At 47.6% G+C, this 26680-nt stretch overlaps 1 long non-coding RNA gene and 1 pseudogene across 1 annotated transcript in view; both read right to left on the minus strand.

Annotated features, from left to right (window-relative positions):
* LOC147414628 (uncharacterized) overlaps window positions 1–324 on the minus strand; it is a 49035-nt gene extending 48711 nt beyond the window's left edge. The window contains exon 1 of the long non-coding RNA XR_015183841.1: window positions 283–324. This is a non-coding gene — a long non-coding RNA (uncharacterized LOC147414628). The remainder of the gene's footprint in view (window positions 1–282) is intronic.
* A 12884-nt stretch (window positions 325–13208) lies between these two features.
* Window positions 13209–19320, minus strand: LOC147414629 (forkhead box protein J1-like; annotated as a pseudogene).
* Between the last annotated feature and the right edge of the window lie 7360 nt (window positions 19321–26680).

Genomic DNA, 26680 nt, shown 5'->3' on the forward strand with positions numbered 1-26680 from the left:
ACAATCAGGGACATTTATTGTCATTTTGCTTCAGTTAAACACAACCGCATCTCCGAGTCCAACGATTCAGCTCTGCCCTCCCTCGCTTCCCGGCGAGGTGACCTCGAGTACGGCGTCACGGCCAAGGTGACAAGTCCCGAAAGCTGCGGCTTCCCAGTTCAGCTCCCAGCCCCCACGGTCTGGAGTTACGGCAAGGGCCGTCAAGCACTTCCCTCCCTCCCTCCTCCCCTCCCTCCCTCCCTGCCTCCCCCCCCCGGCAGCGCCGAGATGAAACCCTCTCACCTCCACCCCGCCGCGGCCGTCCCCGGCAGGCGGCTCTCCGAAGGCACGGGGCGGCCAGGGAAGGGGAGCGGTCCCGGCAGCAGGGACGCAGAGAGCGGGACCGGAGGCCCCGCGGGCGGACGCCGCGTTACCTCGCTCCCCTCCGGGGCCCCGCAGCGGCGCTAACGCCGGGAGAGGCCTCCCGGCCGCGGGGCTGCAGCTCCCTCGGCCCGGGCCGGGGCTGGTGTCGCGGCAGCCGCAGCGCCGGCCCCGCCGCCGGACGGCGAGGCGGCCCCGGCAGCGCCTCTTCCCCCGGGCTCTCACCGCAAGTGCGAGCGGCGCGGCGCGGCGCGGGGAGGGCGGCCCGGGGCGGGGGGGGGGGGGGGTGTCAGGGCGGCCCCTCCGCTGCCCGGGGAAGGGCGGGCGCGTCCGGGCCGCGTCTCCCGCCGTGCCGGCGCCTGCGGGAAAACGGTCCCGGGGCTGCGAGCGTCCCGCCGGTTGCTTCCGCCTTCGGTCGCCGCTGCGGCGATGAACGCGCTCGCGGGGCGGCGGGCGGGAGGCACGCGCGGCTCCGAGACAAAGCCGCGATCGGGCACAGGGTCATCGGCCACCGCCGGGGCTTGGGGCCTGACCCCCCCCTCTGACGAGGCTGCAGAGCTGGCAGGTAGGAGGTGCCCTTGGGCCAGCGCCTTGTAGCTCCTTTTTAGCTGTTTTTCATCTCAAAACGGAGCGCGCGAGCTGGGGAGACTCGTGTGGCGCCGTGGGGGATGTGGCTGGGGAGCTGACGTAGGCAGGATCTCCCTGCGGTTCCTTCCCTCGGACAGAAATAAATCTGAAACTCGACTTTCCCGGGTGAGTTCACCTTCCCGGTGGCAGCGTGGGATCCAGGAGCAGCGTCGTGAGTGATAAACCTCATGTTCGCCTCCGTGGTCAGAGCTGAGGCTTTTGCTTACCCGCTTCAAACACCCCCCCCCCCGCCCCCCGTTCTTTTTTACCTTCCAATCTAGAATTTATTTTCCTCTGTGAGAGAAGGGGAAAGTACTGTTTCTGTGAGGTACATAGTGGTAAGGGGATGGCACGACTTGCAACTGAGGAAACGGTTTCAACCATTGAGTCTTGACGGTGCTGTAAGCCTTTGTGTTCTGTCTTGATGGTCACTGCTTTTTAAACAAGATCGAGCTCGTTTTATACTTTAGATATAGGGAGGAAAGGATTGTAGAAGAGTTGGATTTGTGGGACAACAAGAGGAGGTAACTCATCCTACTTCTACTTACGGGAGAGGGAGTGGGGAGAGGGAGTGGTTTGCGGGTTTTTTTTTGTACTTGGTATTGATGTCCTCAACTTGATTGTCATTTAAAAATCCAGCCAACAAATGAACCAAATCCAAAACCCACAACCAAAACCAACCAACAAACCAAAAAATCCCCATACAAAAACCCAAACTGGTTTGGATTTTGAGTTTCATTGTTTTTTTTTTTTTCACTATGGTGAAAATTCTTGTTTTAAGACAGCTTATAGTAGCTTCTCTGTACTTCCCTACTTCTGGCAAATTTGGAAAATTCAAGCCTTGTTCTACACCTATTATGTTCTTAAGTTTAGGCTGTAGAAGTTGTAGGCATTTGAGCATCTGAAACTTGGACCATTTTTTGGTTTAAGTGTGTGTTTTAAGAAAGTTTTAGTCATGTGTTTAGTGCCATTTGTGTTCAGAAAAATCACAGAAACACACGCTCTGCTGACTTGTGCGTCTGTGTATCTCTTTAAATGTGTGTTTTGAAGCTTAATTTGCCTCTGCATAGTTAAAATATTGGTGTTTACCCAAACTGAGTTTTTCTTGAGGCCACTTCACCTCCAGAGCCTGGGAAGCATTTGCTGAAGCAGTGATAGAACTGACTCAAAGAAAACTCACTAGCAACTCAGTGTTATTAAGCAGGGATTCTGTATTACGGTGCTGGGCAGCATGGGGGATGGCTCCTTCCACCCGTGCTCCAACGGGTTAGCAAAACACATCAGTTCCTATACACAAAAATCATACATTTGTGAAAATGAATTTGTGAAACATACATTTGTGTAGAAACTGGAGTCAAATTAAAAAAATCCAAAGCCAACTGAAATACTAGACGAGGTCATAGGCTTTGAGCAGGGAGGTTGGACTAGATGGTCTCCAGAAGCTCCTTCCAACCTCAACTGTTCTGTCAATCTGTTCTGTGACGGAAGAATTGCATATAATAAACCTGCATTAAAATAGGTTTATCCAACTAGTTTGTATTTCAGATTTTGTTCCTTCTTTTGTTGAAATTTTTTAACTCATTCTGTTGTCTTCAATTGCAAGAAGGAATACCTGAGTCATTTCCACGTAGTAGAAATTAATGGAATCAAAACTAAAAACAAGTTTTCAGCTCTTCCTCAGTGTTGAATGAATATCATTGATCTGTTTGACAAAACCAAAGTGAAGTTACTTGTTCTGCACCTGCTTGGGAGAGATGGTCTCTGTCACAAGCTGGATTTAGAAAAACTCTGTAATTCTAGGCTCCTTGCTTTTCCATTTCCATGGTTTGATTTTCTTTACGAAGGTTTGTTAGACATGGTTTCCTTAACATTTAAAAGCATTTAATTGGAATGATGTTAATGGCTTACAGCAAACATAAACCTCAGTATAAGTTGTTACACATTCAAATTGGATCATTAAGAGGTTTACTTTAAAAGGAAAGGGTTTGTTTGCAAGTTGCTTAAGTGGAAACAGTTTAGGTTTATGGCTGTCTCCTAATACGACCCTATCAAAAAGTTTTACTCGTTTTGTGGTGTTCAGTTGCTGAGGGTTTTATGGTATCTGTTTTTCAAGAGGGAAATGGTGACAGTTAACTGTTTGGATAAAGGACCGGGATTTTAAGTAGGTGAAATTCAGGGATAAATTCAGTACAGCTGACAGAGCTGCACTCTGGTTGCTCCTGCTGATGGACTGCAGCTGCTGCCCTCAGGCATTACAGCCTGCTAAGAACTGTCTGAGTCTGAGGAGAGACATACTACTAAGTCAGTAAGGGATGAAATAATCTTCAGCCATAGAACAAAGGGAAACAGGCAACGCTTAGTTGCATAGTTCAGGTTGAGTTACATTTTATTATGGGCGTTTCACAGCTCACTTAGCGTGCAGAGTATCCTTTCAGCAGGTTTACGTTTGTCAGGTCTGGTGATTGCAGTGAGCACCAAAGAATTCTAAACTAGGAATACTTCAACACAAGTGAAACAGATGGGATCAGCACTGTGTCTGACTCCTGCTCCAATGCATTTTAAAATATTTTGAAAAAATAGAGAAGGCTCAGAAGAGAGCTCAAACCTGTGTTTTCCTCCTCTGGAGGATAATAAGATATATTTTTGTTAGGTTGTATTAGGAGCTTGTGAAGAAGTGATGAGAAGTTGTAGTCTACTTAAGAAAACCGTGGAAAGAACAAACAAAAGCTCAAACAAATATTTAAGCAAAGAAGAGTTTTGGAGAGGGGATCTGAAATGGTTTTGAACTGCCTGTTAAAGTAGTAGCCTCCTCCTACAGCCAGCCATGGATCTTTCTAGAATGACTGCTTTGGTCATGTGAGCTGCTGGATGACCAGGTTAACTTCTAGGCCTGTAACATCCTGGAGGGCAGGTAAATTGATCAGATCTTCCTCCATAACCTAAAAAAAAAGTACATTAAATATCAACCCACAGCATCAATCTGATTCAGTTCTGTATCGGTGCAGGGTAATGTCTGGGTGGCATGTACTGCTTCTAGCTCAGTCTCAGCAGTGCGGAGTGCTGACCCTACTTGTGAAGTAGAAAGATTTGAGTACCAGTTCCCTGTTAGGCTCCTTGTGTCATCTCAGAACTTACTGACTTGTGCTGATCTGCGCTGTATACAAATAGCTGACCCCAAGTACTGGGGATTTAGGTAAAATCTGTGGGGAGGATTGTGCTTTCTGTCTCTTGGAGCTCTTAGGAGAGCTCACTAGCTTTGCAGCACCACTCTAATGGTGTTACCCTGGAATAAAGTGAGAAAATCAATACAGAGTATTTCTACAGATGGACATCTTCCCTGTTGTTGTTGTTGTGTTATTGTAGGTACAATCACACACACAGAAAATTTTGAAATACCGATGAGATTCTGGTTTTGCGTGTTTTCTGCATTCTTAAATTCCTTGTGTGTGCCACTGTGTGTCCTGTATCCATGAACCGAGACTGATTTTCAGAAGTCATGTGTGTTAGGTTTTGTGTGTTGGAGGTGCTTCTGCTACCAAACCTTCTCTTGCTTCTCCTTGGGTTCAGCCATATGTAGATGTCGTTCAGGGTACCTACTAGAATCATTAAACATCTTTGGACATAAAATTGGAGTGGGCCTGCAGGACGTAGGTGTGATCTCCACAGCCCTGGTATTCATAGTACCGGTGTTCTTGTGACAGGAGGTAGATGCACACCCAGAAGCGGCCTGTGTAACGCTTAAAATGTTTCTAAGAACTCATGTTCTTGTAAGGTCAGTATTCTTTGTTGACTGAGCTGCAGGAGAAAGATAAGGAAATGTTGACACTGAGGAGCTCCTCTCAAAACTGTCATGCCCTAAGGGTGAGCTTGCGTGCATGGCCATAAACGTACAAGTGGGGTGTTCTCTGTTGCTTTGCGGCCTCCTTGTCCGTGGTTTTGACCCCCTCTGTGTTCCTTGTCCTTTTCCAACCCCTATGGTTCCTATTTCCCTCCCTTGTTCACATGCTGTGTTTTCAGAACAGAAGTGCTCCTTCAAGCACTATGCTCCTCTTTCCTCCTATCAAAATAAAAATGGAGGGTGCTTTTCCTTCCCTTTCCTGCGATCTCGCCTTACCAAAAAGCAAGCTGGACTTCTCACTGGTTTGGCTTTATCAGCTGAGGCTGGTGCTGCCTCTGCCATCTCCAAGGGAACTGTTCGTAGCTCCTTAGGACACAGCACAAGAGCAGTGAGTGCTGTGCCTGTGCGTAGCGGCGTTTTGCGGGTGCGCGCTGTGGCCTCCCGTATCCTCCTTTGCCTCACAGCTCAAAGTTAGGGCGTGGGCAGCAGAGGGTGAGAGGACACTTCTTTGTATTTCATCTCATGCCCTTGCAAGATAGGGAGAAGGTCCAGTTCTGCTTCTTTCTTCATTTCCAAGGAGGCTCATGTGGTTCTGGTGATATATTGCCCCCAGCAGCTGTACAGCGCTACAGGGTTTGGTGATGTTGCGATGCTAGTCACACGCAGAGTCTCTTGTTCGTCGGGGCAGTGGGTCTCTTTTGTGACCAGCAAGACATGAAGTGAACTCAAGAAACATGGGGAATCTCCTAAACAAGTCAAAAGAGAACTAGGATGACACTGCTGAATGTTGAACTGAGAGCTTCTGCTTCCAAGAAAAAAAAAAAAACAAAAAACAAACAAAACCAAAATGGGGCGAGGTGCGGGGGGAAATTTAAGTTCCTCACTTTCACAGGAGATCCAGCATGTGGAAATGAAGAAAAGCAGAAGAAAAAATGTTGCTGCTTGTGGGGCTTTTTTTCCAAACAAACGTGAAAAGGGAAATTGCTCTTTTTCCTCCTTAAAAATCTGAAACAGTCAGGAGGTTAAAAAGAGGGTGTGCATTTTTATGAAGTGTATGAAAGGTCTGCCAAATTTTGTTAAGGCTCTGTGATTTATTGATAAGGTCAGTAAATAACAAATAGGTTTTCTTACCCATATTTGGATTGATCTGATGCGTATTTCAAAGTCTGTATTATGTTGTTTCACAGCAGTTCTGCAGAACTTCAGGCAATTTTTACTTCTATCTTCAAGGGTCAATGTGCTTCATGGCAGCCCAAGGAACTACTTGCTCAGTTCCGATCATTATTGCAAAGCATCGTGTATGCACACTGCTGTATGCTCTGTCCAAAATACTCTGCTTTTTCTGAGTAGGGTACTGTGCAGGGGTCTCTGAGTAGTGCAGAGTACACAACCAACAGCTGAAAAATGGGTGTGGATTTAGAATGGAGGGAAAATTGCTGCAAAGTGCTTTCTCTTCTGTGAAACTACTAAGAAGGAACAAGACTGGAGGATCAAATACTGCAGTGTGTTTTCATATTTAATTTCAACCTGAGTTGTACCTTTTAAACAAGACCCCTGTAAACTCAGGAAAATACCAAAACCATAGCCTTAGGCTGACTGAAAAAAGACAGTTTCAAGAAGCATCTACCACACAGACTGTCCTCTTTTGTGTTGTAGTATTTCAAAGTATGAAAAAACCCAAGGGTGGCGAAAGAGGGTATCTCTTCCTGTGCCATAGTCACCGTTGCCTTACAGAGAGATTCAGAGTGCTGCTTCTGCCTCTCCGTTTGTGCCTTCCTATTCCCTTCTCTTTCCGTCTGGGCTATCCAGAACTCAAGCCTGCCTGCTGCCACTGCGGTGGGTTTGCTTTTACTGGGCAGAAGGCACTGAGTTTTCTCTCCCGTGACCTCGTTCCGACTAGGTAAGGTCATTACAAGTAAAGCCTTGAGATAGAAATGCTTCAAGGCAGAAATAACTTCTTTTTTTTTTTTAATGTCGTGCACTCGTGCATGCAGCTAGCTCTGAAGTAACGTTGGGCATTGCTTAACCAATATATTTGCTATGGAAAATATATTGCCATGGACACCATTTCAATGAAATCGAAGTAAGCACTGTCTTGGACGTGCAAGAGCAGGAAAACCTGGGGGAGTGTTATTTGGAGATTGTGTGGAAGACTGGTAAATACACAATCTTGTGCAATCGGTGAAAGTCTTTATGGATTCTTATTTTTCTAGAGAGCTCAAATTGGAAGAGGGATAGCTTGATCCGGTCTTGACTGTCCTGTAACTTGCCTAAATCTGTTCTCTTTTAATGTCTTTAGATGAAAAGAAAGAGAACTGATTTGTGGCTGAGCTGGATGAATTTGGGTCAGATACAATGAGTGAAATCAATATTGTTGGGTGACTTATCTTAAATGTTTGGAGAACAATGAGAAATGAGATAAAGTTTTAAAAGGTTAATGTATTTGACTTACTGGGGTTTTTTTAAATGATTGTAGATTTTGTTGAACATTTCATGTAACTTGTGTAACTGTTTGTTCTCTGTTTGTACACCTTTTCAAATAGAGCATTCTATCACTGGGTGAGACTGGGTTTTGTGTGTCTCTGGAACGTAAAATACTGAAGCCCTTACCTTTCAGTCATGTTACGTAATGATGCTCCTTTTCACTCCTTTCTGGGTTTTGAGAACAACTTACCCGTTTTCACAACTTGTCAAGTGTGGTGCTTTTACTAAATTAACTACTTGAACTTACTTTAAGCTGTCAGACTTACTCATTGCTTTGCTGTTTAAGACCTTACATTTAATACTCAGATGGTTCAGTCCTTAGAAGTCCTGTTCTGACCAAATTCAGACCTGACCTTTGTGATTTACTTAATTCCGCCTATTCTTTTCAACTGATGAGGGACATTCTTTCCTGACTTGTAAATAGTTCGTGACTTCTAACTGTGTAAGTTTACCATTTTAGCAAAGAATCCTAATACAAAGTTAACAAATTGAGTTGTCACAGTTTTTAAAAAGTAGGGACTTCTCTGACTATGAAAGACATCACGCAGGTTAACGCAGCCTCTGTGTTTTTCTAGGTGCATCTAATGAATTACCCTTTTGAAAATGTGGGCTTTCGTGTTCTTCATCAACGTTTTCCTTTATTTACTCTCCGAGTGCTGTCTGATTGGTTTGATAATAAGGCAGATGTCTGCCGGTGGATCTATTGCTCCATTTTGTTTGTTCTTTTTAAGGCCAGATCCTTAACATGGGAATAGGTGTGAGCTAAAGTCAGCGTAGGGAGAAATAATCAGTTTAGCTCAGGTGCTTGGACAGTCTGTATGCAGCAACATGAGCTTATTTACTCTGCTGTTGTGCTGTGCTCTGTTGTGTAGTTATACCCTCAATATTTAATTTCCGTGTATTTTTCTATTTAAAGTGCACAAAACCAAAGCAAATGCTCAGTCCCAGTTCCAACGTATCTGAATAGATGGACCATTTTGAAGTTCTGGAAGGTTATTATTTTGTATGTACTATTCATCAGAAAAACTTTTAATGAACTGCCAGGTTTCTGTTTCACTTCACGGTGCATGCCAACAAAGCTAGGCTTAAAAGGAGAACAAAACAGTGTGTGAGATGTTAAGACAGTAACTACAGTGGCTTAAAAATAGCCTTTATATGACACGAATCACACTTGGCTTCACTCTTCGCTGGAGTGATTTGGTGTTATGTGTTATGAACAGCTCATAAAGCTGAGTACTGATCTGAGCGTCATTCATGACATACAGATGATTTCTGTTCAAGTTAAATACTTTCCAACTAGGTGGAAACTTGGTTTAGTGCTGAAATTATAAATCTATGTGCAGGTGAGATAGGTGTTGTTAATACAGAAGGTGTTATATTAACAGTTGTATTGATTGTTAATATTGAAGGGGTTTGTTCCACCAAAGTCCACTCAGTTAAAAACCCATGGAAACAGGGGAAGAGAAACTGGAGTTTCTGTTTCAGTAGTCCTTTGGGGGAGTGGGGAAAACAGTACAAAGTATGTCATTGAGATGGGCCTTAACAGCAGTTTGCTGTAGCACAGTCTGTGTCTATCTTTAGAATACCTAAGTGTTTGTTTTTGTGTGCCACGTTTTTGAAAGAGCCGTATGAGAATGTCCTGGGGGGAATTTTGTTTGCTGGTTTGTAACAAGCTGTCATAAAACCACGTTGTTATTAGTAGAAAGAGCAACAGTGTCCTGATGGTTTATAACGAGGCGTTGCCTTTCACACATGGAAAACGGTTGATCATTCTGTCAGCTGGGTCCGTGGGGATCTGCAGTTGTCAGACAAACTGGATTGGATTGATGGAACACATGAGATGGCGAGACGTTTTGGCATTCAGTTCTTACACGTATGAACAAGGGGCTCACAGGTAAGATCTGGTTTTCCTCACACTTCACAAAAGCATTATACAATCATTCTCCAGTATCTTTTCAGTTAGTGTGTGTATTTTCATAAGGTCACAGAAAACTGTTTTGCATGACATGAAATGTAAAGGAAGGGCATTCAAAAGCAGTACTAATGGACTGAATGGTTAGTCTCAGAGGTTAAAAATAGCTGTTTATTTTTAACAATGAGTGCCCCAGAGGTAATCACGCCAGTGAGTCTCTTCTACTGACTGAGTCTGAGAATCAATGCTTTTTAAAACAGTAACCAGTAAGTTGAGAATGCCTTAGAAAGAGATGATTTTCCTCCAGAGCAGGCAAAGCTGCATCGAGTGTGTTCTGAGTGACATGTGCTGTGAAGCAGACCTCTGGGTGAGATCTGATGGTAAGACAAGAAGGGCTCTGGCTTTATTAAGGACATGTGTCATGCAAATTGTGTGTGGTTCTGTTATTTCAATAGCAGCATCAGAGGGAGCGGGAGCAGGACAGAGTGATACTTACACTGCTCTTCCTTTGAGACCCTAGCAGTTTCCAGCAATACCAAGGGCTTTCCCTGCCCAGATTCTGAGGGACTGGACCAACTAGACTGTTTTCATGGCTTCGCATGAGCCCTGAACCGCACCTGAAACGAGAGACAACTACTCTCACTCATGTGGTCTGCGCTGCTGTTGTCTTCTTCTTTCCTGCCCTCCTTCTTTCCTACCCTCCTTCTGCTTTCTGTCTTAACAGACTGTAGCTGAGCTGACCAGGACTGATTATTTTGCCAACTTCTGTGGACAAAAAGACAACTTGGAAACTGCTGTCCTGAGCAGACAAGCATTGTCCTGAGCCAGCCCGAAACAGGCGTGTCTGAAGCTGCCGGTCCTTAACACTCCAACCCAACTCAAGAGCATTGCCATCTTTTCCCTTTGACTGCAGTTGCCTGGGTCACCTCGTGCCCCAGTGCAGGTTCTTGTTGGTCTTGCTGGTGCTGGCCCTGTGTTTTAGGCGGGGGGCGGCCCTGGCCACAGAACCCCGGTGGTGTTCAGTTGGTATTTGCCAGTTCAGCTCCCTGACCCGGTTCACCACATTCCCCAAAAAGTGCCGCTGTTGGAGCGAGGGAGGAGAAACGCAGAGCTAGGGCCAGGGAGGGGGGGCTGGCGTGCTGCCGACGTAGGGGTGCTTGAGCGGTCACGGCTGCAGCCCGCAGAGCCTGTCCTGCCTGTCATTTTCTCAGATGGCCGTGCGTGGGGGTGAGCACAGAAACAGGCTGCATATTCTGTCCTGACTGCTCTTTGCTCTTTCCTTCTGTGCACTCAGGTTTTGTTCCCACTGAAACTTTCCAGATCACAACAATAGCAGTTGCAGCAATTCCCAGTCACCTCAAATAATTTTTTTTCTCTCAGAAGAATCATCACTGCCATTTATGTAGATACTCCTTTTCTTCTTAGCTGGAAAAGATGTTAAAGGGAATAGCACTAAGAACAGATTTCAGATATTTTATTTTTTCCATGTTTTGTCTCTCTTACTAAGTTTTACAAGACCTTTTTTAAAGGTGTTTTTTTCTTTTGTTTTATTAAGCTATCTTGCATATTCCATAATAGACTAAACAAATCTAACAGGGAGATGGTCATAGACCTATGGATTGTTAGTCAGATGATTGAAGAACTTGCTGAAAACTAGAAAAAAACAAAAGAAAACCAACCCAAACCCCTAGCTCTTGCCAGATCCAGTCCCTGAGCACCTCATCACACACCTGAGCTCAGCACTGGACACAACTTAGTGCAAGGCAGCAGCAGCAGCTCATGCTGCTGCAGAGCTACACTTTCAAACCCCAACCTGTTTGTGAGGTAGCAGGGTCTGGTTAAAGCTGTTGGTTCTCTGAGTTCATTGATAACGTCAGAGTCAAAGAAATTATACCGAAGCCATTCAGTACAATACTTGAATGTGTAGTGCGTCAGGCAGAGGGCTTTTGAGCAGTGATTGAGTTGCTTACAAAGAACAGAATCAGGATTATATGGGGCTGTTCTTTGATATTTTGGGATTTTCAGTCCTTTGCTACCCATGTGTGTAATTTTCAGCTATTTTGGTTTTTATTGTGAATGGACACAGTGAATACCTGGCTATCAGTGCTTTTAAAGCCTTACTAAAGCATTGAGTAATAAATAAATAGGGCTGGGTTTTCTCATGTTGCTACCTCCACATGCAACATTTTGTGATGTCTCAAACAAGGTGACAGTTCTTAAACTTTTGGGGTTTTTATGCTTCCTATACTACTTGTGGCATCCTCAGGGAGAAAGCACGATACCCAGAGCAAAGCAGCAGACTTTTGAACTGGGCTAACTTGGATTCTTCCCTTAGTTCTCTTGCTGAAAAGCACGTTCTAGTTACTCCTCAAGGTTAAAAGCTTGGAGGCACAATTACCAGCTTACACAGCTCCCATGTCATTTCTCTGTTTTCCCAGATGTTGAAATAATAATGCAGTGCCTCATTCCTGCAATGATGACCGGGAAAATGCTCACCAGCTGCATGTTATACTGTGTTTTCTTCAGTATTCTGCAAGTCCAACAAAAATACAGTTTAGTAAACGCTTGTTCCCTGACTGCAGCGTGGCCATCCGTACATGTTGTTGCAGCCTGTTGGGTGTTTGGTTTTCCATAGGTAAAAATTAGAAGTACTTGATTTTCAGTTATTAGGGCTAAATGGTGAGGAAACACATGGAAAAGTTCCAGTGTATGTGACAGAAAATGTACCTTAAAAGTGAGAGTGTGGCTGTTTATTTTGGAAAACTGGTTGTCCGTACTTGAAATTCAGGAAATGTAAGTGTGTACTCGCACAGTTTGATACAGCCGTGTTTACTCTGCATTTCTGAAATTACAGTGACTATATCCAACCTGTTGTGCAGTATCGTGTGGAGTCCATGGTGCTGCGTATTGCAAAGCCAACGAATTGTGTTCCTGGGACACCCAGCATCCAGCAGCGAGCTCAAGGGAAAGCCCTGCAACGTGCTCCCTCAGTACCGGAGCCAGAATCCCGCTCCTGCGGCAGTGCTGTTCTCGTGTGAGCCTTCCAGCCGTTAGAGCCTTCCAGTGGGATAGCACACGGCTACTGGTTTTCAGCCTGCCTGGGACAGGTTGAAAGCTTAGGGAAGTAAGTGGTTAATCTTTTCTCACAAACTTTAATTTCCTGGAGACTTTAGCATCTTTTCCGAGGTACTGAGAACCCTTGGGTGTCATTGGAAACCACTGGCACATGTGAATAGCACCATTTTCTGCTACACAATAGAGATGATAAAAATCTACGGGGGGGGTGGGGTGGGGGGTGTGGAGTGGTGTATGCACACACATATACCTATGCACATCAATAGGTATTTTTAATTAAACAGAGAATTAGACTCTGTTCTGTCAACAAAAAAATCGACTCTGTATGTCCGTGTGTGTACAGCTGTCCCATTCTTGTGGTGAGGCCAGTTTTTCCTATTGCTTCAGAATAAGTTAGAATGTCACATAAATCTACTACCTATTTTCAAAACTGGACTCCAGAAGGGACTTCTCTTTACATGCTAGCTAATTATTACACTATACCTACCAACTAACCTAGACAGAAAAAGGAAAGAGAGAGAGAAATGGAGAGACGAATAGATGAGGAAATTGCACTTAACCTATCAAGTCCTCAAGTCCTAAGCTACCAGGAATGTCTTGGATGGGATTTAACAGGTGCTTTCCTTTAGCCCTGAAGAAACATGTACCGTGTTCATTTCCATGGCGGGGGAAAAAAAAAAAAAAGATAATTCACATTTCTTCCTTTACAAGTAAAAAAATAAGTGCTGTTAATATTTCTCGTCTTGAGGAGACTCATGGACTAGAGACTTGTGATGTGTCCTTTAAAGATATACCAAGCAGTTCTTGTGGTGGTGTTTCTGTGACTTAAGCTGGTAAAAGTCACTGTGGATGTCTCTGTCTCTAGAAAATCTTGTGCCTTCTAAATCCCAGCAGCACGGGGGGAGCGTCCTACTAAAGTCTTTGTGGGCTTTGGAAGTGACTGGCCTCTCGTAGGAGGGCCACCAGGTTGCTCCAGTCGGTCGCATCTGCTGGAAAAGAGGTGTCGTTGAGATCAAACAACTGCTCTATGTTGACAGCGTTGGAGAGGCAGTCGCTTGTCTCTTCGTCCCCGTGATGTTGCAGGAAGGAAGTGGCCAGGACGGTTTCATCAAAGTCCAAGATGTTCTGGTTGGATGCGGTGAGGACCTGTTCCTGCCCCTGGGGACACTCAATGTGCTGCCCGTGTACTGTCAAGTCCAGGTCGTGTGTTACAGGGCTGGTTGGAGTAGGTGGGAGCTCCAAATCCCCCAAAGTGGAGAAGTCTCCATTCAGGTTGGTGTTGAAGATGGCTTCCCAGCCAAAGTCACCTGTCAGTGATCCCAGCTCGGTCTCCTCTTCCTGGGTCAGCAAGGCAGAGTCAGAAAGCCGAGGTGTCTTGGCCATTTGCTTGGGCGAGGGCTGCTTGTGCTTCTGCCCTGCTTTGCCAACCACCGGCTTCCAGTTCTGGGCACCGGTGACTTCTTCAAACTCTTTCAGCAGCTGCTGCGACTCCATGTTGACGTTGAGGATGTTATTGGAGGCACAAGGGGAGGCAGCTGGGCTGGCGACGCCCTGTGCTTCTGTCTGGTCTGTTTTGGTGAAGGCAGGATGGATCCGCACTGGGGCCGTTCCTCCGTTTTTTGAAGGCCCCATTCTTGAGCCGGTCAGCATGTTGGGGGTCAAGCTTCCAAAACCCGCCTTTCCCTGGCTCGCCCTTCTCTCGGGGCACCCTGATGAAGCACTTGTTCAAGGAGAGGTTGTGCCAGATGGAGTTCTAGACCCAAAAGAGAAAAAAAACCCAAGGTTGAACACTTGTTTGCTGCTGCAGCACCTACCTGTGTGGTGAGGCTGGTAGAGAAACACGTTTTCAGCAAGGACCTTTGGGAAAAAGAAAGCAGAAACGGCAACATTGAGACATCCCAGGCTGCATGCCCAGCAGAAACTCCCCTGCCCCTAGCCACCAGCAGAGTTTTCTTGCCTTCTGTCTAATCCAGCCAGAGGTGACAGGAGCCAAGGGGCTCAAGCTCAACCTGCCAACCAACAGGAAGCTTTTGGGCAACTCTCCTTGGTTGTAAATTGGGACTGTGGGGCCTTTGATCATGCAGAGCACTGGGAGAAACTGGCCAGACTTGCTCTAAGCATGGAGCTAAGCTGAAGGAGGCTGGGTCCTCCTTCGTGTCTAAGCAGGAAGAGGAGGGTATAATCTTAAAGGTCTTTTCCCACCTAAATAATTCTATGATTTACACCAGTGTGGCCACAGCCCCATTACAAGTGGCAACACATGGCAGCACCGCGGGGGATGGCATCGTGAGGGCCCTCCTTGTTTCCCCCTGTTCATCTGTGCCTATTGCTAGTGTTGAGGGGAAATTATTTGGCCAAAAAAATAGGCACCGTGCCTCCCAGCGGCCAGGCTGACCCAAACCAGACGGGCAAAACTGGAGACACACATGGACTGTTCCACCACAGCCCAGTGTATCCCCAGACGTGCCTCCTGGCCTGAGGAAGCTTGGTGTGGAATCACTGCATCTTCACCAGCCACCACTGCAATGAGCTGAAGGGGGAAAAGAAAAAAAAGGGGGCGAGGGAGAAACAGAGGAGTTTCTGCTCCCATCGAGCTGTTCTGAAACCCTGAATGTGCCTGGAGTGATATGAATAATCAGAAAGGGAACTCAGTTGTTGGGTAAATAACCCAGCATTGGACTCCACAAAGCCAAGATTAAGAGATTGGATATGGGAGAGGATTGTGGGGTTTTTTTTAATGTTGCCTGGATATCTTTATGCTTATTCATCCATAATCCGTAGTGCCGAATAGGAAAAACAAGGCTTGAATGCTTAGAGCTGTCAAAAAACACATGCACGCACACACACACGCACACAACAAAACACTCCTCTGGGCTGAAGCTCCTTGGGTGTGTTGGCACCTCTCCAACGCACTCAGCTCCCACAGGAATATATCCATCTCCCCCTGGAGTATGGGTGGCTTGACCTTTCCAGGCTGCCTTCACGTACGGGAATCGGAATAGGGGATGAGAACACAGCCTCGAAAAGAAAGTAAAAAAAAAAAAGCGAGAGAGACAGGGAAAAAAAGAGCGTGAGAGACAGAAAAAAGGCAGAAAGGAAAAGAGAGAGAGAAAGAAAGAAAAAAAAAAAGAGAGAAAGAAAAAAGCATCAGGAACACTGATATCCCTGCAAACAATTCAGGCTGTGAGAACTCCTAATTTACAGTTTAACAAAATTTTACAAGGGTGAGAGACTTGCCAGCTGAATTCTCTGCTCCCCATCTCCCCTCCCCATCCCAGACCTCATTCAGCCTGGGCCACCCTCCATTATGACCCAGCCAGTTAACATATTTATCACTCCTGCCTGCGACAATCCCATGAACCCCCTGCATCTCTGCGGAGAGGATTGAAAACCTTCTTTCTTTTTTTAATAAACACATTTAATTAAAAAAGTGGTGATTATCCAGCCGTGAGTTTGCAGAAGAAAGTCAACATGCTGGCCCTGGAGAGGGACCAGGGGGTTCCCTTCCCCATGTTGGGCTTCAAGAGCTGCTGGAGACCCACCTGCCCAGAAGGAGGGTGGGCAACACCTGGGCAGGGGGTTTGCAGCAGTTTTGCCCAACCCTGCCTGCGTGAGCGCTGCCACCGGGATCGCTGGCACACTGCGGATTTGGGCTGGGAATAACCCAAGCAGAGGGACGATCCACCCAGGTCCCTCCTGCCCTGCCATATCCTAGAAAGCCTCATGTGCCGGAGGTCTCCTTACGTGACGGAGGAGGGCAGTGAGCCAAGGTGGCTGGGAAAAGCCCCTGTGCTTCAAGCGGTCCCCAAAGCTGGTGAGCCTGGGGGCTGTCCCCTACCCTCTGGGGACATGCTCATGCTAGCTGGGGACAGCAGCCCTATTTGACCTCTTTTTGCGCTTCCCTCTGAGGCCTCACCAGCTCGTCACAGCGATGGAGCCTCCCACGCCTGTCCAAGGGGATAGGAGACCTGCCCTGCTGGGAAAGCAGCAGCATTTCTGCTCTGAACCTCCCCAGCGAAGGATTGTCCAACAAGCGGCATCTCCCTGGGGGTCCTCTCCATCCCTCTCCTACACCTGCACCTCAGCACCCAGAGATGCTCAATCTGGCCATTTCACGTGTGCTCAGCCCGGAGGGACTCAGGACCCCACGAGAGCCTCAGAAAGGTGGAGCTGGGGACAGAGATGCCTTCGTCCTGGAGCCAAGAGGAGCTGCAGGGACCAACAGCCCGACAGGTACCTCCTTGCACCCAAAATGGCCCCGGGCTCTCCCCCATAATGGCTCCTTCCCTCTGCCACCCTCATGGTTGCGGCATTTCTACACACCCAAGCTCTTTCTGTTACAGCCCTTCCCCACCAGCTGCCGGTGACGCTTTCCTCCCAGTGGGATTCAGCATCCCCATGGGACCTTGCCTTGCACAGTGGAGGCTGTGGAAAGCCCTCCCCAGCCCTGCGGGGCGAGGGGACAAGAGGTCTCCAAATCTCCTACCTGCCAGGTGGGATCAACATGACGGAAGTAGCAGAAGTTGTCGGTAATCCACTTGTAGATGGCAGAGAGGGTGATTTTGGGCTTATCGCTGGCTTCCATCGCCATGCAGATGAGGGTGGCGTAGGAGTAGGGTAGCTTGACGTGCGGGTTGGTCTTGTAGTCTATGTCCTTCACCAGCTGAGGGTGCACGGGCAGGGTGTGGTGCGCTGTCCTTGAGGTGGAGGAAGAGGAGATGGGAGTGTGGGGCACCCCCATGCACGCTGGGTCAGCGGCCAGGGGCGACATCGGGGCGTCGAAGCTGGAAAGCTTGTGACAGTCAAGGGGCTCTGGGCCACTGAGGCAGTAGGACTTGCCCGTGCTGGTGTCCTTCCTGATTGAGAAGTCCGGCAGCCACATGAGGCTGGCCAGGCTGTCGTCCAAGTCCACCACGGTGTCATTCTTCATTCTTTTCTCCTTCCCTGCCCACAGGTGCGATGCCTCAGCCATGCCTTGGGAAGGGAAGGGAGGGGATGGGGCAGATCCTGCAAGAACAACAGGGAGAGGGTTGAGGCTCCCCAAGGGTGCAGCCGCTCTCCAGCACCGGGGCAGGTGCCGCTCCCGGTGCCGCTGGGTGACACCCATCCCCGGGGTGCTGCACGCTGGAGCCGCAACACCTCCCCCGGGGTGCTTTAGAAGCCCTGAAACTCGGGGAAATTCGCCCCAATCCCCGTGTCCCGGGGTTACCCAAACCCCGGGGGCTGGTGCTGCCCAGAAGCCTTCGGTTGTAGCAAGAATTAAAAACAAACACCACAAAACCCCCACAGACGACCAAAACCCAGTCCTGCCATCCCACAAAGCAGGGATGTTTCTCCCACCCGCCGCTAGCAGGACAAAATAGCTTCAAGTTCCCCCTCCCCGCTACCAACTTCCCTCGGTTTCACCCTATTTCTGCTCCTCCCTTCACCCGCTGCCCCTAAAGCAACCCGGGGGGCGGGGGACGCGGACCCCCCCCAAGCGCCCCCTCCCTCCAAGCGAGCCGGCAGCTTCAGGTGTCCGTTAGAGCCCGAGCTGAGGGTGAGGCGTCTGGCTTTCGCTGCTGGGCTTTCAAGCCGCAGTGCCGCGGGTTTGGGCGAGGAAAGAGCCCCCCGAGGCGAGCCGCGGCCGAGGAGCTCCGCACCGGCTGCGCGGCGGCGGCTGGGACCGGGGGTGCCGCGGTTTGAATGACGCCGCGCTCAACAGTCGCGGGGGGGGGGCGCGCGGGACCGGAACCGCAACCACCTGCCCCGCTCTCGCAAAACAGGCTTGTTCCCCCCAAAATAAGCCTCGGGGGCAGCGATAGCTTGTTCAGATGCTTGAGCCCCACCGTCACCACCCAGCCTCTGCAAACTCCTGTGCCCGCAGTAAGGTACAGCCCAGGAATGCCCGCTGCGGCGGGCGGGGCAGGGGGACCGGGACGAGGGGAGGAATAAAAAGACTAAAATCCAAAAGAATAATAACCCCCGCCCCGTGCAAACCTGCTGCCCAGACCTGAAATGGTCAGGGCTGGGGAAATTCTTGGTTATTCCCAGAGTGAGATTAAGACACAAACACGGTCAGGTGCCGTAAAGAAAAGAAGTTTAATAGTTCCAAAAACATTCATGTAGAGGCAAGAAAGAGAGAGAAAGAGAAGAAAAAAAAAAAAAAAAAAAAAAAAAGTACAAGTGCAATAGCTACCACCACGGAGCTGCGGCATCCCGTCAGTCCGAATCGACTTCACGTCAGGTGGGGAATTCCACTGGGTGCTGGTAGTCGTGGTTCTTTTATTGGGGTGTCGTTCCTTCTTTCTTTATCTCTATCTTTGCTTTCTATGCCACCACGGAGCACCATCCATGAAACTGCAATGTTGAGCCACGGGGTGGCGTAAAGGACTTTGTCGAGACTGTGTCTGCAACAGATGTCTCAACATTGCTGGAACATCTTGCCCCAAGGGATGTCTGCCTCACCATCGCTGCAGCGACACAGCACCTGTCTGACCACAAAACCATACATCTCCTGTTTGTACCCTTACCCCGGCCCATGCGCCCAGACCCAGTGACAGAAAAATCCCGCACAGAGACGGTATTGGGCATGTGCACCACCGCTGGGGGGGGGTAAGGCTGAGATGCTAATCGATTCCCAGGAGGAGCGATTCTTATTCTTATCTTTTCTTTTATTGTTACTGTTTCATTAAAGCTGTTTTCGTTTTCTTTTCCAAACCGTAAAGTCTCTCTCCCTTGTTCTCTTTCCTTTTCCCTTTTGGGAGGGGAGAGGGGTTAGTAGAGAGCGTCTGTCATTTGTTAGTGGCCAGCCCAGCCTCAACCCGTGACAGATACAATTGATGCCCAACGTGGAGCAATGACCAGAGCTCCGATAAATTACCTGAATAGCACAAACTCCCGCTTGTTTTTAAAAGAGCGGAATTTTGTTTCCGAGATTCTTGAACGGTTGGAAATTAAAACAAACAGCTCACAAGATGATAAGCCTCTTAAGTTTAATACCACGGGGTTCTCTTCTAATGTTTTGTTTGAAATTAAGTGCCATGATATCGCCTCATCTGCTGTATGCGTTGAATTATTGTTTACTTGTTGTTAGCCTTATCTTGTGGATTATCCCTTATAGGCACTGGGCGAAATTTACCACTACACTATGGTGCTTATCACTGGTTTGTGCTGGGATAAATTGGTTAGCAAATTTACCCAGGTACATCTTGCGTTACATAGTGGATTCTGTTATTAGTTACACTTTCAGTCACACCTGGGGAAACTATACTGCTCCCTTCTATAACAAGTGGAATCTATCCGATTATGTGGCTCCCGGATGCGAGCATCACCATCCGAATATCATGATTTTATATATCGTCCTTTTACTATCAATTCTCTTACAGGTGTTTCAGGGGGTGTGGTGGTATGTTAAATTTCGGTGTAGGTATAGGTCTTGTTCAGCTACAGTCACTGCAGCTACTCAGACCCCGCGAAGGAAACAGCAAGTTAGGGTAACATGCACCACAGCCACTCAGACCCAGCAGGCTCCCCCGCTAAGCGCTGCCACTGCTCCAGCTCCCACAGCAAGCACTGCCGCTGCTCCAGCTCCCACAGCAAGCGCTGCCGCTGCTCCAGCTCCCACAAGCACTGCTGCTGCTCCCACAGCAAGTGCTGCCACTGCTCAAACTCCGACAGTGAGCACTGGCACTACTCCAACTCCGGCGAGCACCACAGCTGCACTGATAAGTACTAAGGCTCCCACTCAATCTCTAGCAGCACAAGTTGCCCCTGTGTCCAGAAGGAAACAGACAAAGAAATCAGATCGCCCAGTGAGGGATGAGGAAGATCCAGGAGAGGGTCCTTCTAAAGCCCCACCAGCACATGTAGAGGAGTCAGAGTCAGAAGAGGAGGATAAGGCCCCTGTGACTGGGAAAAAACACCTTAAAAAGACAGATCGCCCAGTTACAGATGATGAAGATTCAGACGAGGGTCCTTCTAAAACAAAAGCATCAGAGGGGGAGTCAGAGAGAGAGGAAAGTACACCCTTCTCTAGGAAAGAGCTGCGTAATGTAAGAGAGGACTTTAATCATCATGAAGGAGAGTCTATTACCAGCTGGTTGCTCCGATGCTGGGATAATGGGGCCGAAACCATAGAACTGGACGGTAAAGAAGCTAGGCAATTGGGATCCCTGGCTCAGAATGGAGGCATTGACAAGGCACTTGCAAGAAAGAAAAGCAATGCCAGCCTCTGGAAATGACTCTTAGCAGCTGTAAAGTACAGGTATCCCTTTAAGGAAGATATTGAATGCCGCCCAAGCAAATGGAACACTATGGAAAAAGGTATTAAGTACCTGAGGGAATTAGCTGTGAGAGAGGTGATCTATAGTGACTGGCAAGCAATTATAGATCCCGATGAAATGCCATGTCAGCGACCCATATTGAGGAAGTTTGTACAGAGTGCACCATCAATGTATTCCCATACATTGTCAACAATGGTCGGGGGAGGAGATGCTGAGACACCAGCTGTGAATGAGGTGGCTAACAAAGTGCGACAGTATGAAGACAGTCTCGCTGATCCCATGAAGGCCTGTGTCTCAGCTGTAGCTAAGGAAATGGCTGATGAAATATCTAAGAAAATGGAAAAAATATATGAGAAATTGTCTAAGAAAGAGGATAAATCCTATTCTTCCCCTAAATGGACTCGTGTTGAAGCCATTAGGAGAAGACGCTATCCTGCAAGGCCAGCCCGAAGGGAACAGTACATGTCCCAAGCTTCCATGTGGTCTTTCCTGCGTGAGCGTGGAGAGGACATGAGGAAGTGGGATGGTAAACCTACTTTTGTCTTGTGGGCTCAAGTACGTAGGTTACAAGGTAGAACAAACAAAAAAGAAAGTTCTACCAGAGCGATTGCTCCAGTGAATACAAACCCATTTCTTGATGGGTATTGTGCTAAAAATTAGAGGAGCCCTGCCTCCAGCCAGGTGGAGGAGAGGGACAAACGAATTTATTGGACTGTGTGGATCCAATGGCCTGGCACGTTAAAACCACAGAAGTATAAAGCCCTTGTAGATACTGGTGCACAATGCACCCTAGTGCCATCAAATCGTAAAGGAACACAAACTGTTACTATTGCTGGAGTGACAGGAGGACCTCAAGAACTGACTGTTGTGGAGGCCGAAGTGAGCCTAACTGGGGACAAATGGGAGAAACACCCTATAGTGACTGGTCCTGATGCTCCATGCATCCTTGGCATAGACTTTTTAAAGAGAGGGTACTATAAAGGCCCAAAAGGTCGTCGGTGGGTTTTTGGTATAGCACCTATAGAGGCTAAAGAACTATTAGCTTCATTGCCTAAACTTTCAGAGGAGTCCACTGCTGTGGGACAGATGAAGGTTGAAGATCCACAGGTGCCGATTGCTACCAAAACAGTGCATAGACGACAATATCGTACCAGCCAAGACTCACTGATTACCATTTCTAAGCTCATTCGGGAACTTGAGCTTAAAAAGTTGGTTTACAAGACTGGTGAAAGCAAACTGTGGCCTGCATTCCGGTGCTATAGGAATAGAAAAGAATGCATTAACAATGTCAATTGTAGCATAGCACTTAGCTGCCTTTGACTCCAGTTCATACTGAAGTTCTAATATGTCCGGCACAGCAGCACTAAGTGGTGGCGTAACTTCATTCAGGCCACGACAGTCCACTATTAATCTCCATTCTCCATTAGACTTCCACACTGGAGAAGGGTGGAGCTCCAGAACACCTGCAATACATTGATGACATCATTATATGGGGGAATTCAGCAGAACAAGTCTTTGAGAGAGGTAAGAAGATCATTGAAATTCTCTTAGACACCAGTTTTGCCATAAAAAGGAGCAAGGTCAAAGGACCTGCATGAGAGATCCAGTTTCTGGGAATCAAGTGGCAAGACGGGCGCTGCCAGATCCCAATGGACGTGGTTAATAAAATCTCTGCTATGTCCCCACCAACTAACAAAAAGGAAAGACAAGCCTTCTTAGGCGTTGTGGGTTTCTGGCGAATGCATATTCCTGGTTACAGTCAGATTGTGAAACCTCTCTATGTAGCGACTCGAAAGAAAAACAGTTTCAACTGGGGCCCTGAACAGCAACAAGCCTTTGAACAAATCAAACGTGAGATTGTACATGCAGTATCTCTTGGGCCAGTCCGAACAGGACAGGACATTAAAAATATACTCTATACTGCAGCCGGGGATAATGGTCCAACCTGGAGCTTGTGGCAGAGAGCACCAGGGGAGACTCAAGGTCAACCCCTAGGATTTTGGAGCCGAGGATATAAAGGCTCTGAGGCCAACTATACCCCGACTGAAAAAGAAATACTGGCAGCATATGAAGGAGTCAGAGCTTCTTCAGAAGGGATTGGTACTGAAGCACAGCTCCTCTTGGCACCACGGTTGCCAGTAGTAGGCTGGATGTTCAAGGGTGAGGTTCCTTCTACTCATCATGCCACTGATGCTACCTGGAGTAAGTGGGTTGCTTTAATCACACAGAGGGCCGGGATAGGAAACCCCAATCATCCAGGAATTTTAGAAGTCATTACTGATTAGCCAGAAGGTAAAGACTTTATAATGACACCAGAAGAAGGGGTAACACGTGCTGTAGAAGCCCCACCATATAATCAGTTGCCAGATAATGAAAAGCAATATGCTCTGTTCACTGATGGATCCTGCCACCTTGTAGGGAATCGTCGGAAGTGGAAAGCTGCTGTGTGGAGTCCCACACGACGAGTGGCAGAAGCGGCTGAGGGAGAAGGTGAATCGAGTCAGTTTGCTGAAGTAAAAGCCATCCAGTTGGCCTTGGACATTGCTGAACGGGAAAAGCGGCCAGTACTCTATCTTTACACTGACTCATGGATGGTAGCTTATGCCTTGTGGGGTTGGCTGAAACAGTGGAAGCAGAATAACTGGCAGTGCAGAGGTAAACCAATTTGGGCTGCTGCATTGTGGCAAGACATTGCTGCCTGGATGGAGAAACTAGTTGTCAAGATACGTCACGTAGATGCTCACGTACCTAAAAGTCGGGCCACTAAGGAACATTGAAACAATCAGCAAGTGGATCAGGCTGCGAAAGTGTTCCAAACAGACCTAGACAGGGAACATAAAGGTGAACTATTTCTAGCTCGGTGGGCCCATGACACTTCAGGACATCAGGGAAGAGATGCAACGTACAAGTGGGCTCATGACCGAGGGGTGGATTTAACTATGGACGCTATCGCGCAGGTTATCCACGACTGTGAAACATGCGCCGCAATCAAGCAAGCTGAACGGTTAAAACCTTTGTGGTATGGGGGACGATGGTTGTAATATAAGTATGGAGAGGCCTGGCAGATTGATTATATCACATTGCCTCAAACCCACCAGGGTAAGCGTTATGTGCTTCCAATGGTGGAAGCGACCACCAGCTGGCTGGAAACATATCCAGTACCTCACACCACTGCCCGGAACACCATCCTGCGCCTTGAAAAGCAAATTTTGTGGTGACATGGTACTCCAGAAAGAATTGAGTCAGATAATGGTACTCATTTCAAAAACAGTCTTATAGACAACTGGGCTAAGGAACATGGTATTGAGTGGGTATATCATATTCCCTACCATGCTCCAGCCTCTGGGAAAATTGAACGGTACAATGGACTATTAAAAGCTACTCTGAAAGCAATGGGTGGTGGAACTGTCAAAAACTGGGACAAGCATTTAGCACAAGCCACCTAGTTAGTTAACACCAGAGGATCTATCAATCGAGCCAGTCCTGCCCAATCTGACCTTTTACATACAGTTGAAGGGGATAAAGTCTCTGTGGTGGGTGAAAGGAATTTGTTGGGAAAAACTGTGTGGGTATTTCCTGCTTCGGGCAAAGGCAAACCCATTTGTGGGGTTGCTTTCGCTCAAGGATCTGGTCATACTTGGTGGGTAATGATGAACGATGGTGAAGTCCAATATGTGCCTCAAGGGAATTTAAGTCTGGGTGAGAACACTTAATTCTGACCTGTACAGTGTTAATTGCTACATAATACTAACAGTGTTCAATAAGCGTCTTTCAGGATAACCGGAGCTAGCCTCATCGAGTGACGTCCAACACCTTCGATGTGGACTTGCAAACTGTGGGCACGAACCACAACAAACTTCATGACATCTTTCCTGCCCTGAGAGACTGCTATGGAAGAATGGAAACCCATAATCATGAACTAAACAAACCTAATGAACTTTCATGTAAAAAGACAAATTATAAGCTAGTAATGAGTATGACATAAATGGTATGGAATAAGGGGTGGAATGTCCTGGTTTGGGCTAAATCAGAACTAATTCTGGTTTAGGGCTTTAACTTTTCAGTTAAGTCTCCTCTAACTAACGGCACTTTCTGAAAGCAACAGCACGTTTTTCCAGACAGTGACTGCCTCTAGCAGTGATAACACTTGATGCTTATAGTTCGTACCAAGGACTGGCATGCAGAAAGGCCCGTGCTTATACTTGTTCTTATAGCCACCGAGGTCACTGCTAAATCCTGTACTCCGTGTTGGGGTGCCCTATGTGTAAAGGGTCGCAAGCACGTGAAAGGTCGCCCCTGCAGGGAGGAGCGAACCGGACAGGTGACCCAAACCTGACCCACAGAGTGTTCCATTCCGTATACGTCATATTCAGTATAAAGCTGAGGGATCACAAGGGTCTCTCTCTCTTCTTCGATGGCGACATCTGAGGAGGACAGCTTGGGTGAGAAGAGGTTGCAGCATGAATCAGATTACACTTGCAAAATCAAAGTCCCAAAGGTAAAGGTTCTGTTGACACCAGACTAGCCCGTGTATCGATGGGCTGCTGTGAATTTCAGGGCTAGATCTGCAAGCTTAACTTTCTTGTCTTGCAGAGAAGCCAAAAGAGCCACCACAAAGTACTCGTCAAAAAATATCCAGTGTAGAAACAGGCTGCAGCAGTGAATGCTCCAGAAACACAGAGGCAGAAGAAAATCATATTATTACATCAGATACGCCAGCGGTGCCTGCATTTGTTAGCTTAGCTGCTCTGGCAGAAGTAGCAGCCACGGAAGACTTGGGTTTTCTTTTCCCCTTGATGTCTAAGTGAATAGTGCGTGGCTACCGGCTTGTTCAGAGAGCATGTGAAGTGCAGACCGTTTAATTTGGCCTGTGTTTCCTCTTCCACAGCTTTCTGTGAATGTCTCCTTTACACCACTGGCTTAGTAGTGTTAAAGTCTTCACCGAAATGACTATGTAATCTGTTTCAGTAGTCAGTTAAATGATCCTCCCTGGTAAGCTTACCAACCAATTTTTGCATAAAAACAGGTTCATATGCTCCTTGAGATCCTAACGATTAAGGATTTCTAATTATCATATGCCATCGGTCACATAATAACAGATTTAAATAGCTATTGCATGCTTGCATTTTGCAGTGGCCTAAGACTGTGGAGAGAATTTCACATAACTTCAGCTGAGGTTTTCATGCTGAACATGGCTGAAGGAAGCTAACTTGTTATTTTCACTCTTGTGCTTTGCTGCGTAGGAGGCAAAGCACCTGCTGGGGCAGTTCAGGCTTGATCGTGCACTCTTTTCAGCTTTCCACTGTGTGCTTTCCTTTCCAAGAGCAACGTTTATATAGCACAGACAACGCGAAGGCTGAATACACAGCAGGAGGCAGCCAGACTCTGTTGCTGGACTGGGGACAGAGTGACAGCTCCTCCAGCCCACTGGCCCCCACTGCAGCCCAGGGACAGGCAGGGGAGGATGTCGGGGTCTCCTTGGGACACCCCAGCCCCAGTTTGCACCTCCCCGAAACCAAAGGGGACGTCTGCAGCAGAAAGGTGCTGTTGGACACAAGCACTCCATCGCCCAGACAGCTCCGAGCAACCTCAGCTCCGTGCCAGCCACTCCCTACACCAGATGACAAACACGCACGATGCAACATCCCAGCCTGACGGGACCAGAGAAGTCAGGCAACCTCTCAACTCCCCACGGGGCTGTACAGCCCCCCTGCTCAAGCCACAGCTCCTCACCTCTCTGCTTCCATCTCTCTCCTTCACTCGCTTTCTGCACAGTTGTTTCCTAATGAGCCCCAGATTTTCTTTCTCTCTCCACATTTTTTAGCCCGGTCGCATCCAAAACCAGCCCTAAATGCTGACATTAAAACACAATAGTCATGGAATGGTTTGGGTTGGAAGAAAGCTATAAAGATGACCTAGTCCAACCAATAAACCCCTTATGCTGAGCTTTTAGCCATCCCACTATTAATGTTAAACCCCACCTTGAGCTTTTATTGGTGGACTGCAGTGAAGCATACCTCTGATGTGTTTGCAGGTGGGCACAGAGTGGCCTCTGAAGCCCATGAAGAACTGAGGAACACTCTAGGCACCAGTAAGCCAGCTGAATGCCAGCATTCATAA

The sequence above is a fragment of the Leptosomus discolor genome, chromosome 12 (genome assembly GCF_034619465.1).
Source record: "Leptosomus discolor isolate bLepDis1 chromosome 12, bLepDis1.hap2, whole genome shotgun sequence".
Taxonomy (NCBI): domain Eukaryota; kingdom Metazoa; phylum Chordata; class Aves; order Leptosomiformes; family Leptosomidae; genus Leptosomus; species Leptosomus discolor.